The sequence below is a fragment of the Dasypus novemcinctus genome, chromosome 11, assembly GCF_030445035.2.
Source record: "Dasypus novemcinctus isolate mDasNov1 chromosome 11, mDasNov1.1.hap2, whole genome shotgun sequence".
Taxonomy (NCBI): domain Eukaryota; kingdom Metazoa; phylum Chordata; class Mammalia; order Cingulata; family Dasypodidae; genus Dasypus; species Dasypus novemcinctus.
Genome location: NC_080683.1, coordinates 40,843,169 through 40,858,283, shown reverse-complemented (window position 1 = coordinate 40,858,283; position 15,115 = coordinate 40,843,169).

The window sequence follows — 15,115 nt, the reverse complement described above, 5'->3', positions numbered from 1 at the left end:
TTGGATGCCTTTTTTTCTTTCTCTTGCTCAATTGCTCTAGCTAGAATTTCCAGTACAATGCTGAATAGCAGTGGTGACAGTGAGCATCCATATCTTGTTCCTGATCTTAGAGGGAAAATGTTAAGTCTTTACCATTGAGAGTATAATGTTAGCTGAAGGTTTTTCAAAAATCTGTTAATATTTTTTCATATATCATGGGGTCTACTGTTAGATGCATATATATTTATAATTGTTAGGCCTTCCTGTTGAATTGTCCCTTTTATCACTATATAATGATTTTCTTTGCTCTGTGTAACAGTTTAACAGTTTTTGTCATAAAGTTATTTTATCTGATATTAGCACAGCTATCACACCTCTCTTTTGGTTTGTAATTTTGTTTTTTCCATCCTTTCACATTCTATCACCTTCAACATACCTATGCTTTTGAATTTAAGGTGAGTTTCCTCTGAACATCATATGGTTCAGTTGTGTTTTTCTACCCATTCCTCTATTCTCTGTATTTTGACTGCAGAGTTTAATTCATTTACATTTAAAGTCATTACTAATAAATAATGCAGGAAATTTTCCTGCCATTATATTATTTTGTCTTTGTAAATCTCATTTCTTTTTTGACCCCCAATTCTTCCATCTATGCTTACTTCCATATTTGTGTTTTTGTATTGTATCATCTTGAGCCCCTTCTTTCTTTTGAATATCTTTCATGTATTTTGCTTGTGGTTACCATGGGTCTAAAATTTAACATCCTAAATCTATAACAATATTTGATTTGAGACCAACTCATCTTCAGTAGTACACATATACACTGTTCCTTGCCCCTCCCCCCATTTTTTTTTGGTACTTGTTACAAATTTTATCTTTTTATACTGTATGTACAAATCATACAATGGTCTCTTGAGGTCTGTTTTTTTTTTTACCATTACTTTTTATGCATCTGCACCTGTAAAAAAATAAAGTACAATAGTATTAGCATTTGTGATTACCCATAAGATGACCTTTACTGGAGTTTTCTAGTCTTTTATGCTGATTTGATCCACTGTCCTTGACCCACTGTCCTTTAATTAGTGCACTTTCCTTTCAGACTGAAGAACTCCCTTTAGCATTACTTGTAGGGCAGGTCTAGTTATAAAGGCCAGCTTTTATCTGGGACTGTTTTAATCTTTCCCTTGTTTTTTGAAAGAGAGTCTTGCTGGATATAAAATTATTGGTTGACAGTTGCTTTCTCTTAGTATTTCAACCTACTGGTTACTGATGAGTAATCAACACTTAATCTAATTGGGCTCTCTTGTATATAACACATTGCTTTTCTCTTGCAGCTTTCAGTTCTCTCTTCTTGTTCTTGGCATTGAACAATATGTGTCTGGGAATGGTTCTCTTTGAGTATATCCTGTTTGGGGTTTGTTGGGTTTCTGAATGTGTGCATTCTTGTCTTTCATTAAATTTGTAAAGTTTTCTGAAATTATTTCTTTTAGCATCCTTTTTGCCCCCTTTTTCTCTTTCTGGGACCCTTTCTGGGACATCTGTTGGTACAATGATGGTGTCCTGCTGGTTTCTTAGGGTCTTTTAATTATTTTTTATTGTTTTTTTCTATCTACTCCTCAGCCTGAGTAATTTCAACTGTCTTGATTTTGAGATCACTGATTCTTTTTCTTCACCCACCTTGAATCTTCTGTTGAAACCATCTAGAAAGGTAATCACTGTCACTTCTATTACGGTAGTGAGTTTAGAAGGTACTTTTCTACAGAATTGATTATGGCTGGTAGAGTGCCAAAGCCATGGGCCATGAAATAGAACTCTGGTATTAGTTATTAGAATTAATTTCTTAGTTTGCCATTATATATCAGAGACTTTCAGTAAAAGTGAAAAATCTCTTTTTAAATTTATATTTGTTATTTTATATTTTTTATATTTATATGTTTATATTACTAAATTGTCATTGTAGATGAAAAAGAGATATTTCTCACTTTGTTTATTAGAGAGTCTTTTCCAATGTATCAGTTCTAACAATGCTCTTTTTTTTTCTCTTTATTTTTTTTAAAGTGTTAAATTAAAAAAATATAAGAGGGAAGCGGACTTGGCCCAGTGGTAAGGGCATCCGTCTACCACATGGGAGGTCCATGGTTCAAACCCTGGGTCTTCTTAACCCGTATGGAGCTGGCCCAGCACAGTGCTGATGTGTGCAAGGAGTGCCGTGCCACGCAGGGGTGTCCCTGCGTAGGGGAGCCCCATGCGCAAGGAGTGCACCCTGTAAGGAGAGCCACCCAGCATGAAAGAAAGTGCAGCCTGCCCAGGAATGGCGCCACACATACGGAGAGCTGACGCAACAAGATGATGCAACAACAACAACAACAAAAAAGAAACAAGATTCCCGTGCCACTAACAACAACAGAAGCAGACAAAGAACACGCAGCGAATAGACACAGAGAACAGACAACTGGGGGAGAGGGAAAGAGAGAGAAATTTTAAAAAGAATATGAGGTCCACATATACCTCCACCCCCCTCACCCCACTCCTCCCACATCAACAACCTCTTTCATCATGGGACATTCACTGCATTTAGTGAATACATTTTGGAGCACTGCTGCACCACATGGATAATGGTTTATATTGTAGTTTACACTCTCCCCCAGTCCACACAGTGGGCCATGGTAAGACATGCAATGTCCAGCATCTGTCCCTGCAGTACCAACCAGGACAACTCCAAGTTCTGATGCCCCTACATCATATCTCTTCTTCCTTCTCTCTACTCTCAGCAGCTACCATGTCCACTTTCTTTACATCACTGCTACAATTATGAACCTGTGTGCCTGAAATATGAACTAGGCCTAGGGCTGCTGGGTGCCTAAGAGTTACCTCCTGAGAGCCTCCATGTTGCTCAAATGTGGCCACTCTCTATGCCAAACTCAGCATGTAAATGCATTACCTTCTCCCCAGCACGGGACGTGACTCCCAGGAATGAGCCTCGCTGACATTGAGGGATTACTACCAAACAGCAACTGATGATGTAACTAGAAAAAGACCTTGAATAAAAGGGTCAACTCAGACCAGCAGAATATCCCAGCTTACATGTAATATCAGGTGTTAAAAACTGCTTTTTGACCTTGAATAAAAGGGGAAAATGGAAAGGACAAATGAGTTTATATGGCTGTGAGTCTCCAAAAAAGAGTTGGGAGGTCATCAGAGGGGTCACACTTATGCATGCCTCGGCAGGGCCCTAGAGACAGCCAAAGTAGATAAAACCCCAGGTACTGGTTCTCCTGAGGGCTCCAGAGACCCAAAGGTTCTATGGTCATGCAGATGGCTCTGGAATTCAGTGCGATGTCTGTTGGCCCTACTTTGGAGTTTGTGTTCCTGTGTGTGATAGAGTTGGACTCAGATATGACCTTTCTACACATGCCTCTTCTGTCACTTTTAACAGACCTGTGGTTGGCATTGGGGTTGGTATATACTCAGGAGGCCTGAATCTCTGGACTACCCATGTGACAACCAGGCTCTGAGCCTTAGCAGACTTGCATCTCCTACTTTCTGGTTTATTGGCCAGCTAACAGGGAGGTGAAGAAGGTCAACCACCACACCAGGGAGCCAAAAGAGCCTACAACTGCAAGCAGGAGAATTGCATCCATCATCCATGTGGAATCTAAGACCCCTCTTGATATAGAGGTGGAGTGGACATAACCATCCCGAGGTCCACAGGATGGAGGAATAGAGTGTGGATTAGAGTGGACTTACTGATACTCTATTATGGGACTATTGTGATTGTGTTGTCTGCTTGCCTTACTGAAAAGGATGTTGTAAAAGAAAATATAGGGCACTTGAATGGTTTCTCTGCAGTATTGAATAAGTATATCAAGGTATAATATATATGACTTTGTATTTTCCCATAGCCCTTCTAGTTCTTTCCCCTTCTAGTCACAGCTGCATTTCATTTCTTAATAGTTACACAGCAAGCCTTGAGAAATAACTGTTTGTGAGCTCATGACTGATAAAACTTGTATGCTTATACTTCTCTAGAAACTCTAAGAATATTCTGATCTGTGAACTGCTTAACCACCTTTGTACCAGTAGATCCCTCATATAATTACTGTAAAGATATATTTCAGTCTGATCACAAACATTATAAATGCTCATTTTATGTAGTTACTGTGAAGTGTAACTCCTACCCTGCTGAGAAACCCTGTGAATGTTGGTTCCTTGATTTCTGTCCTAGGTACTGCTTTTTTTTTTTAAGGAAGTACCAGGGATTGATCCTGGGACCCTGTACTTGAGAAGCAGGTGCTCAACCACTTGAGCTACAACCACTCCCCTAGTACTACACTTTTTAATCATGATACCTTCCTCACGTGTCTTCCCCATCTGCACATAGACATGTAGTATAAAAGATCACTTTTGCTCTGTGGCAAGTGTTGCTTGAGCCTATGTACCCCATGTTCTCCGCCCACGATCACCAATAAGGATTTAGGCTATGACCAGGTTCAGTCTCTCTGTGAGAGAGGACTCTCTTCCAGACCATCGAGGGCAAGGCCCCACACAAGGTCCCTATTAAGCACTCTTTTGCTTGCCCAGCTAGACTTTTCCAAATCTTCCTTTGGTCTGTCATATTCCCCTGTTAGGTGTGAAGCTGTCATTTTACATGGCTCCTTGTTATACTTGAAACAAAGAAGATGGATTTATGTTTTTTTATACATGAATAAAGGGCTCATTACTCTATCCAAGTAGACATAATAACATAAGCATAATGCCTTTTAAAAAATTTCTTGAAAACTCTGCTCTTGGAATTGCTTCACCGGGCTTTGAGCATGATTGTCCTTATTACTGTATGGTTGGGAATTGAATCATGTCCCCCCAAAAGATAAGTTCAGGTTCCAAATCCTGGTCCTATGGATGGGAACCCATTTATAAACAGGAGATTCGAAGATGTTATTAGTTAAGGTGTGCCCACACTGAATCTCGATGGCCCTAATCCAATAAGCTTGAAGTCCTTATAAGTTAAGGAAAATGGATGCAGAAAAAGAAGCCACAAGGAGTAGCCAGTAGCTAGAAGTCAATGGAACCTGGAAGAGAAAGGAGGACACTGTCACGTACATTGCCATGTGACAGAAAGTCAAGGACCAAGGATCACCAGCTGGCAGCCCAAGAATGCTACAGCCTTTGAGGAGAAAGTATTGCCTTACTGAATCTTGATTTTGGTCTTCTCTTAGCCTCAAAATCATGAGCCAATAAAATCCTATTGTTTAAAAGAACCCATTTTTTGGTATTTGGTGTAGCAGCCAGGAAACTAAAACATGCACCCAATTTCCTTTTCTTTTACTATGAAATTTTCCTAAAACCATTCAACTTAATGAAAGCTAAACTCATTTAAAAATAATCTTAGAAAATTTGAAAATCAGAAAAAGCTCAAAGAAAATAATAAGCACTATATTGTTCAGTTATTTACCTTGGCATCTTAGCAGCTACACAGTGTTCTTTATAGTTGTCTCTTATAACCTAATTAACTATTCTCTTTCTTTTGAGTATTTAAATTATTTCCAGGATTTTACTTTTATAATCAATATGAGAGAGAACATGATTTACATATAATTTTTTTGCCTACTTGATAAATTATTTTCTTTGGACAAATTACTAAAAGGGAAAATTTTCATCAGAGAATAGGCATATTTTAAGGCCTTTGATACCTATATATATATTGTCCTGTAAGATTTGTGTAAATTGATACCAGCAGTTAATGAGAGTGCCCTTTCCTAGAGTCCCTGTTGACTCTGAATATGGACTTTTTAAAATTCTATGACAATTTGAAGGGTGAAAAAATATTCCCATTGGTGTTATAATTTGCATTTTAATGTGGTTAAAGCTATTTTCATTTGTTGCATTTCTTCTTTTAGGAAATGACTATGTACTTAAATCATATTTTATTTTGTGGTGTTTGATTTTTTATTATTTATAAGAGCTCATTATTTACTAAGGATATTAATTCTTCATCTGTCATGTAATATAGTGAATGCTCAACAATCCAAATTTGCCCCTAGTTTTTATTAATATATTTGTTATTACATACTCATATATGCATATTACATGACAATATATAAAATATGCTTTACATATATATGAACACATCAATTTTATTTTAAATGTAAGGTAAGAAATTTAGATTTTAGATTTAGATTTAGATTTTAGATAACAATGTAATTCAAAAGGATAGTAATTAACTGAGGGGTATTATTTTAAAATTTATTTTTCAAATAGTATCTTTATAGACCTCTTTGTTAATTTGTTATTTTTTAGTGTAAGTTTTAGGAGTAGTGTCCTACTAAACTTGTATTGAGGATTAAGGATTTATTTTAGGCTGAGATGAATGATTTTATTTTTATGCTTATTTTTTAATTTTTAAAAAGGTAATACATGCACATAGGATGAAATTCAAGTTTTACAGTCTAGAATCCATTGAGAATTAAATCTGTTTTCTACGCCCATTCCTAGTTTCTCAGTATCCCTCCAGAGAGTTAACACTTACTTGTAAATCCTTCCAGAGATACTCTGTGCATAGACAAGCATTTATAAACAACTAATCCTTTTTGTAGGATTAATGATGTTTTGCCTCAGTATTTCATTGTTTTCAATTATCATCAGAGTTCTAATATAGTGTTGCTTCAGATGCTTTCCTTAATTAAGAACTCAATTAAATAAGAGTTAACGTATTTTGAAGAATGCTTCTTTAGTTACTTTCAGGATGAAATTTCTCCTACCTTATGCTTAAGTACTTTATGTAGAATTTTGAAACTGAAAGATGCTTTGAAAAGGATTCTTCATATTGTGCATGTTCAATGTTCTTAAAACAAATCATTATGTTAGAAGCTTATAACTTGGTTATCTATTTCACAAAATATGCCTTATTGATCAATTTAAAGTCATTTTCCTGTCTTTATTTTTGATTCATGCCTCAAGGTTATAAGGGTCAGTTTATTAAATGTGTCTACTAGTACTTAATGTGGATTTCATACTTACACTGTGCCAGGCAGTGTTCCAAGTACTTTCTGTATATCATCATTTAGTCCTCACAAAATTCTGTGAAGTAAGTTATATTATTACCCCCAAGTTATAGAGGAGGGCATTTAGGCACAGCAGGGTGGGGTGGGGTGGAAGGATAAGTTGCCCAAGGACAGACAGCTGGAAAAGACAGGATTAGAGATACAGAAATGCAAATGAATTAGAAAATTGTATTTTTATGTAAAATCTCCAGTTTTTTTCATGTTGGCAACTGATTCAAGGAAATTTTAAATATTTGTTATCAAAATGCAGGCAAAAGATAACATATCTGCTGGCTGAATGCAGCCCATGGCTACCATTTTGTGACTTCACACTTACGGGATCCCTTGCTCATTGATATCTTTCAGGTATCTCTGTTTTTTCCCAATACCACTTCCTTTTCTGGATCTTTCTACAGGATGTTTTCATTTTTTGGTCTCTACATTATTAAATTGAGCTTGTTCACTTGTTTCTCCTCCCATTCTTGCATGTAATTGAAAAAGACAAATTTGCACATCTGACACAGAAAAGTAGAGAAATAGAAGCTTTATTCAATTGTAGTACACCGAAACAGAAAGTCTTTTGATGAAGAATTCAGGGAAATGAAAACATTCTTCTGAGGAGAATCAGGCAGTCTTCCAAAGACGCTGTTACTTTCCTCTTATCCTCATTAGAGCTCCTATGGGCCTAAATACTAGGATCCTCTACTTCATTACTAGTTGGCATTATATGTACTGTAGCTTTAGTTATTGCTTATCTCCATCCTGTTGTCTACAGCCTTCTTTATAGTTTGAAAACTCCTTGTTGAAATTCTTTCCCCATGTTCTTTCTTGTGTGACATTGGTCACAATTTTGTCCTTTTCTTTTTTTCTTGGCATATCTATTGCAAGTGGTACTGGCTTTCACACTTCAACTGTACTTTAATTGGGATATTTCATTTGAATCCTTAAGCTTGTCAGTTTTATGCTTTCTTGCTCACAACATCCAGCAGAGAAATCAGTCCCATCAGCTCTCTCTTCTCAGAGTTGACATAGTTGAAGGCAAGGGATTCTTTTATTCCAGAAATAGAGAGAAACTTCATGAACTGAAGGGCCTGTATGTGACCTGCAAAAGTGAAAATGGGACTGACTAAACTGGGACATCTCTGCCTCCTCCTGCTGCACTAAAATAGAAAATATTCAGCTGACCCCATTTGTAGTCTGTGTTTGAGTGCTCCTGTAATAAGGGATACATAATGATAGGAATAACAGCTAAAAGATCTCTAGGATTTTATATATATATTTATTTATGGAATCCCTTTAAAGAGATAATTGATGTCATATTATATTAAAATTTCCTAAAACACCATAATTTAGAATTTTTTTTTCTAGTTATAAAAAAACCTTTTTGTCTCAATTTTTGCAAAAGAGCCCTTTTGACTGCTACACAATGCTGAGCAAGCAGTTATATAATAAAAATGGTACATTTTCTTTATTTTCTAATTTTCCATTTATATTTGTTTAATATTTGGGGGATAAAAAAACTTTTATGGTCAAAATAAAGGTGTTGAGAGTGGGGCAGAAAGGAACTTATTGAATTATTTATTGTTGTCTGCAATAGCCTCTGCAAAGAGCAAATGATGAACTACCCACAAGAACCATCCCAAACAAGAATAATGATAATAATCCTAGTAATCTTAAAATGAGTAGTTGCTGTTTTCTTAATATTATGTAAAATGCAAATAAATGTGCCTTTAGAAAACGTAACTCTGTTTTTTGGTCCCAAACAATATGATATGATTAAAGCCAAAGCACTTGCCTGCAAATGCCATTTCAAAATGAGGGCCCTTAGTCCTCCCTTCTAATTAGATTACTGCTCTTTGTCACTCCTGTTTAGTGGACAAGGAAAAGTTACATTGGGTAGCTTCAGTTTTCTGAGGAAATTAGAAGATGGCTCACTGGTTAAGATTCATGAGCTAAAAAAAAAAGAGGAAAAGAAAGGAAAAGATGTCTGAAGAAGCAGTGAAAAACTGCATATAAATAAAATGAATTTGAATAATGTGATTTGTAGGTTTTCTCAGCTCTTGCTATGATATGTCACTCTTTTACTTTCTTACCAACAGTAACAATAATAATTTTTGCTACTCCCCTGAAAATTCATCCATTTAGATTGCAAACTACTATTAGGTCATGAGCTATTGCTATGATTATTTGTGTGATTTTTTTGTGTACATGGTACTATTAACCTACAATACAAGCAGAAGTATACAGCATTGAGCCACCTGGATGAATATTAATGTTCTGATGAAAGAGTATTTCAAATATAGGGTTGAGATAATGGGGTTCCTTAATTACACTGGAAAGAAGTCAAGAGCTGGGCATGACAAAGAATCTAATGTTCTAGGTAGGTTATTGCTGTTAGCGGCGATTCTGTACTGGGACCTAGATGATAATAAACTATTACCTGTCTGTCTAAGGAAGGTAATTGTTAAATCTAATGACTGCTTTAGGGAAGAATAGGATGGCAATTCTTAGGGGAAGTGATGCTTCTATTCTGATGCAGGTCTGGGACTAGGAATTTAGTGGGTGTGACAGCTCCTTTGCTGTAGAACACTGCTTATTAGCCCTGGAGTCAGGAGGTACTTGAGCGACCAGGTAACATTTGAGTTCTATTTTTTTTCAATCAGTGAGAAAGAAAATGCAACGGCTCTGTCTGGGAAGAGGACAATGTGATATAGTCAACCATGGGGGAAAAGCAATAGTAAAACAGTCAAGCCTGAAATACGAGGTATATTATATATAACGGTAAAATCTATCCCATACAAAACCCCAAAATATCCAGAGTTAGACACCAGCTTTTCTGCCTCTTGGTTATTCTCCTCATTCCAGGTGAAGTGTCCTCCCTCTGTAACTCAGGGGACCGGAATCCCTCACTGAGGATCTCACCTTTAGACCTGCATTTTGTGGGACGCTTCTAGACCTAGTATGCTTGTCTTCCTTATTGAGATCATCTGGTTTTCTTCTCACATCATGAAGTCACATTGGGGAAATAATTTTGTAAGAATTTCTCTCTAAGGTCTTAACTAAGTAACAAATGCATTACTAACCACTGTACCAGATGTTCCACATTTCTTGGCAGTTGGAGACATCTTTTATATCTGCAGTTGGGGAGTTAAAGTTGAAATGGAAAACGGGAAGTTTTGTTGAAAATCTGTTTATAGGGTCGTTAGACCCTCACCATTATCACCTCACATGTGTGCAACTATTCCAGCTAAAGACAAAAGGCTTATGTAGAAGCAGTTGACTCAGAGATCTAAACTGTGGGGGCAGAAAACACAGCTGATGGCAGGGATGAGGCACTGTAGTAAATAGTTGAATAAGTGAAAATATAAGAGTAAAATGATGAGACTACCCCAGCCACCAAAATTCTTCCTTTCTCAGCTCTCAGAATGTTGTCAACCAGGCTTTTTATATCCATCTCCATCCAGGCATGAGATTGTAGGGTTCTTCTCATTAGAACCTGTTCAGCCCAATAGAAAATATCTACAGTTTTTTTTAAACCATTAGAGATCCTCCGATGAAGAAGCTGGTTGTCAATGTCACAAGAGGCAATTCTAAGGGACCCCAAATAACTCTTCAGTGCCTCATTCTTTAAATTAAAGAAAAAAAAAAGTCTATCTCATGAAAGGCAGAGACCAAGAGAAAAGAACAAACAGAACAAGACAAAACAAAAAGAACCTGTGAAATAAACTCCAGAGACAAAGCAGGGACCAATGGAGGCTTCCACAAATTCTGTAATATCCACATAAAAATCTAAGCAGATATTGCAATAAAATAAAAAGTAACTGCAAAAAAAGAGAAATAAGAAATAAGAAAGAGGTCTCTGATATTAAAAATATGATAGTAGAAATAAAGCAAAATTAAAGATGGGCATAGACGTTTGAAAACTTTTTTCCAGAAAAAGAAACAAAAGACATAGAGATGGAAAATAGAAGAGAATAATTTTTTTTAAAATCAGAGGATCAATCCAGCTGGTCTAACATTTGATGAATAAGGGTTTCCAACAGGAAAATCAATAAATGAAAGAGAAGAGACAATGTAGAAATAACACTTGGAAATTTTCCAGACCCGAAGTAGTTTCCTTTTTGAAGGAACCAGCTAGTACCCACTCAAATTGTCAGTCAATTCTGAGGACAGAACAAAAATATTTTCATACATGCAGAATCTGAAAAAATTATCTTCTAAGTACTTAGGAAGTTACTGGAGGGAGTGTTCTACCAAAATTAGAGAGCAGACAATTCAAGAGGAAGTCATGGAATCCAAAGAAGAAAGGATCCTAACAAAGCAAAGAAGCAAGGGGAATTCTAAGCTTGAAGATGAAGAGAAGTCCCAGGATCTCAACTGGAAAGCAAGGCTGGACCTTGGGTCGAGATTAGAGAAGGAGAACAAGGCTACCAGGGTCTCTGCAAAAGACCTAATGAGCTCATGGATTACTTGATGTGTTTACACTGAGATGAATTTGAAAGGTCATTAGGAGATTTTCTTGGGTAAATTGTTATGGATACACAGTAAACAAATAACAGCAACAACAAAAGTAAATGTTGCAAATAGTCATAGTATACTCCATAAATTAACAATGTAGATCGAATACAATTTTGTTGAAAATTAATTTTGAATATCAAAAATTATGAAATAGCCATATTGTGAGAATAAGATGAGCTAAATGCATATATGTGTTTGGTGGTATAAGAGAATTAAAAGATATACTTTCATAGTAGGATGTCAATTGATAATGTCTAATGAACACTTGCGATATAATAAAATAATCCTGCTATTTAGCATTAGGAAGTAAAAGAAAAGTAAAATAAAAAGTTAATAGAGTTTAAAATGATTACCTTTTGGTAGTGGTTGTAAGTATTAAGGAAGGATGATGGGGCAGGACACGGCAGGTTTGTATGTGTGTATATTTTACAATAGTATTCAACTTTAAAAATGTATACATATATTATTTTGAAGAGAGAAATAAGGAAGGAAGAAGAGAGATAGAAGGAAAAAGTAAAAGAAAGAGGGAAAAAGAAGGAAAGAAGAAAGAAATAAAAGACAGGAAGAAATTGGCAGGGTAGTAATAGACAAATAATAGTGTGCCATGTATTTGAAACTTGTAGGATACACCAGTTATTTGTGTGTGTGTTGGGAGAGGATGTGTAGAGAGGAAGGCATGGTATGTCCTCTATTTTTTCCTATTAGGAACTACTCATTCCCAAATCCTTGTGTTTATGCCAGGGAGTTCATCATGCAGCCATATCTTCTTTGAAACAGAGGAAGCACACAACCCTAGGCTAACCGCTGTATCCCATGATCTGGACAGACAGATTATTGGCTCAAAGATATTGTTGATGTGGATAGATATGGAAACCAAAGGAGAATGTCTTATCCTTTTCTCTTCTAGCTATACCTCTGGTGTGGTTGGGTGATATCTTTGCTATCTTATGATAGAGTCTTCCTGGAATAAAGTAAACACAGAGGAAAACAGAGGGTAAAAATGTAGAAAGTTTCAGATATGTGTCGATGTACCTGGATTAAGCTATGCCTGAATCAGGTCCAAGTAATTCTGAGTGATCTGAGCCCATATAGCTCTTTTGTGTGTTAGCTAGTTAAGTTAGTTTCCGTTACTTGTCACCAAAAGACTCCTGAGTAACACAGAGGTATCTCCAGTTTTTGGCCCCTTTTCTCTTTGTCCCTGACTTGTTTGCCCCAGTAGTTTCAGGCAGTCATACAATTCCTGTATGAAAATCCACTTTCAAAACACAGCAGCCTAAACTTTATTTTGAGTGTAAATTGATAGATTATCTCACCCAGGAGCTTTTGAATATTTATATGGCATGAAATAGGAGGTAAATATTGGGGTGTTCTTTTGTATTTGATTTTATCTCTCTTAAGATAGTTTAATTGTCTGGCAGTCTAAATGATCTTTAGACAACATCATCTTTTAAATTGTAACTTTTAAAAATTGTTTATAAAATAAACAAGAGTATGTTTAATTCTTGCAAAAAAATTTAGATCAATTTAGCAAAGACTGAAGTTGGGGACAACCTGCAAGATGGTGGTGGAGTAAGGAGCTCCTAGAGTCAGCTCCTGCTGCAGGGCAGTTAGTAAACACCCAGAGCTCTCTGGAGCTAGCTGAAGCACCTGTTTGGGGACTCCACTCACTATTGCAGGGGGGTGGGAATGTAGAGAAGCATGGGAAAGATACAACTGGAGTGACCTATGAAGTGTGGGTAACAGTAATAATGTAACATTCTTTCATCTATGCCAAAGATGTACTGTTTTGAAAATGCGGGAGTATGGAAAATGTGTGCCAAGTGTACACTATGGACCTGATAATAATCTGTTGATATTATCTCATAATCTGTAACAAATGTTCCACTATGGTGTGGTGTGTTGACAGGGGGGTGTTTGGGAATCCTGCACATGTGCATGATTGTTTTGTAAGTTTACATCTTCTGTTATAAAAAAATTTGTTTAAAAAATAATATTAGGGTGGGTTGTGGGAAAATACACCAAATGTAATATAAGGACTATAATTAGTAGTAAGATTTTGACTATATTTTTTCATAGTTTGTAACAAATGTCTCACAACAATGTAAGGTTTTGGTGGTGGGTTGATGTATGTCACCTCTGTATGACATCACGTATGTTTGCTTTGTAAGTTTATAACTTTTACTGTATACTTATTGTTTATGTATGTTCATGTATAAATTATATAATAATCATAGGGTGGGTTGGGGAAAAAATACTTGGGTTAGTGGTAATATTTTGAGGATGCTCTTTAATCATTAGTTAAAAATATTTAACAACAATGTAGGGTATGGGTGGTAGGGTGAGGTATAAGAGCCCTGTATGATGTTATGTATGTTTGTTTTGCAAGTTCACAATGATTGCTATACACTTATTGTTTATGTATGTTCATGTATGAGTGATATACTTCAATAAATTAAAAAACAAAACCAAAAAAACAAAGTTGGCTTTCAAGTGGTGATGTCATGCTTATGTTTAAAAGACCACTTAATTCAGGCAGTTACTATTATTTTTTCTAGAGTAAAATCATACATCTAAAAACCTGTAAATAGCCAGATTACTTACTGATTTTTTAAAAATTCAAATATAAGGAGTGGATATAGCTCAAGCAGTTGAGCACCTGCCTCCCACATGGGAAGTCCTGGGTTCAGCTCCTAATGCCTCCTAAAGAAAACAAACAACAAGCAGACAATGAGCAAAAACAATGAGGAAACAGAGGGAAGCCAAGTCAAGGGGTGTATGTGACACAATGGTTGAGCACTGGCCTTCCACATACAAGATCCTGGGTTCAATCCCTTGTCCTGGTATATAAAAAAAAAATCAAATACATATTTTCCAAATATTTCTCTTTTCAGTCATTCTCTCACCCTTCCTATCACTGCTAAAAATTTTAAGCCAGATAAAGATTCATATTATTTTTCTCCTCATTCTCTTGTTTAGCATGAGGATCTTGATGGCAATGATGACAGGGGCTGTGAAATACATTCCTTGGCTGCTATCATGTTTGTTCAACAGATCAGTTTCTTGAATGAACATTTCTGGCTAAAAGTAAGCAGAAAGGGCACTTAATGGCATATTAACAGAAGCATTTTATGGTCTCTTAAAATAATCTGTAACAAATATTCCACCATGGTGGAACACATTAATCAAAAGGAAGTCACTGAATTGAGCTACTTTTTTTTTTTCATTTAAAGGATCTCAGAAATCAACTTTAATGTAATTCCCACTTGGAAAACGTAAAGATCAGCAAAGCTGAAAACTTTCTCTAGATCAATGTATTCAAACTTATTTTACCCATACTGAGTATAGTTGAAAAATATCTGTTACAAATATGGTGAAATTTTTTGGTGCCTTGGCATAAATGTACATGTTTACTGCTGATTGTCTTTATTTAAATTTTATAATCTCTTAAATTTAATGATTTAGGTCTGAAACATTTTCTTTTGTGAATGAGAAGTTTATCAGTTCACAAGTATAACATTTTTGTTGAGTATTATTATAACACAATCTCCTTCCTGTAATATGTAAAGGTCAAGTTCATA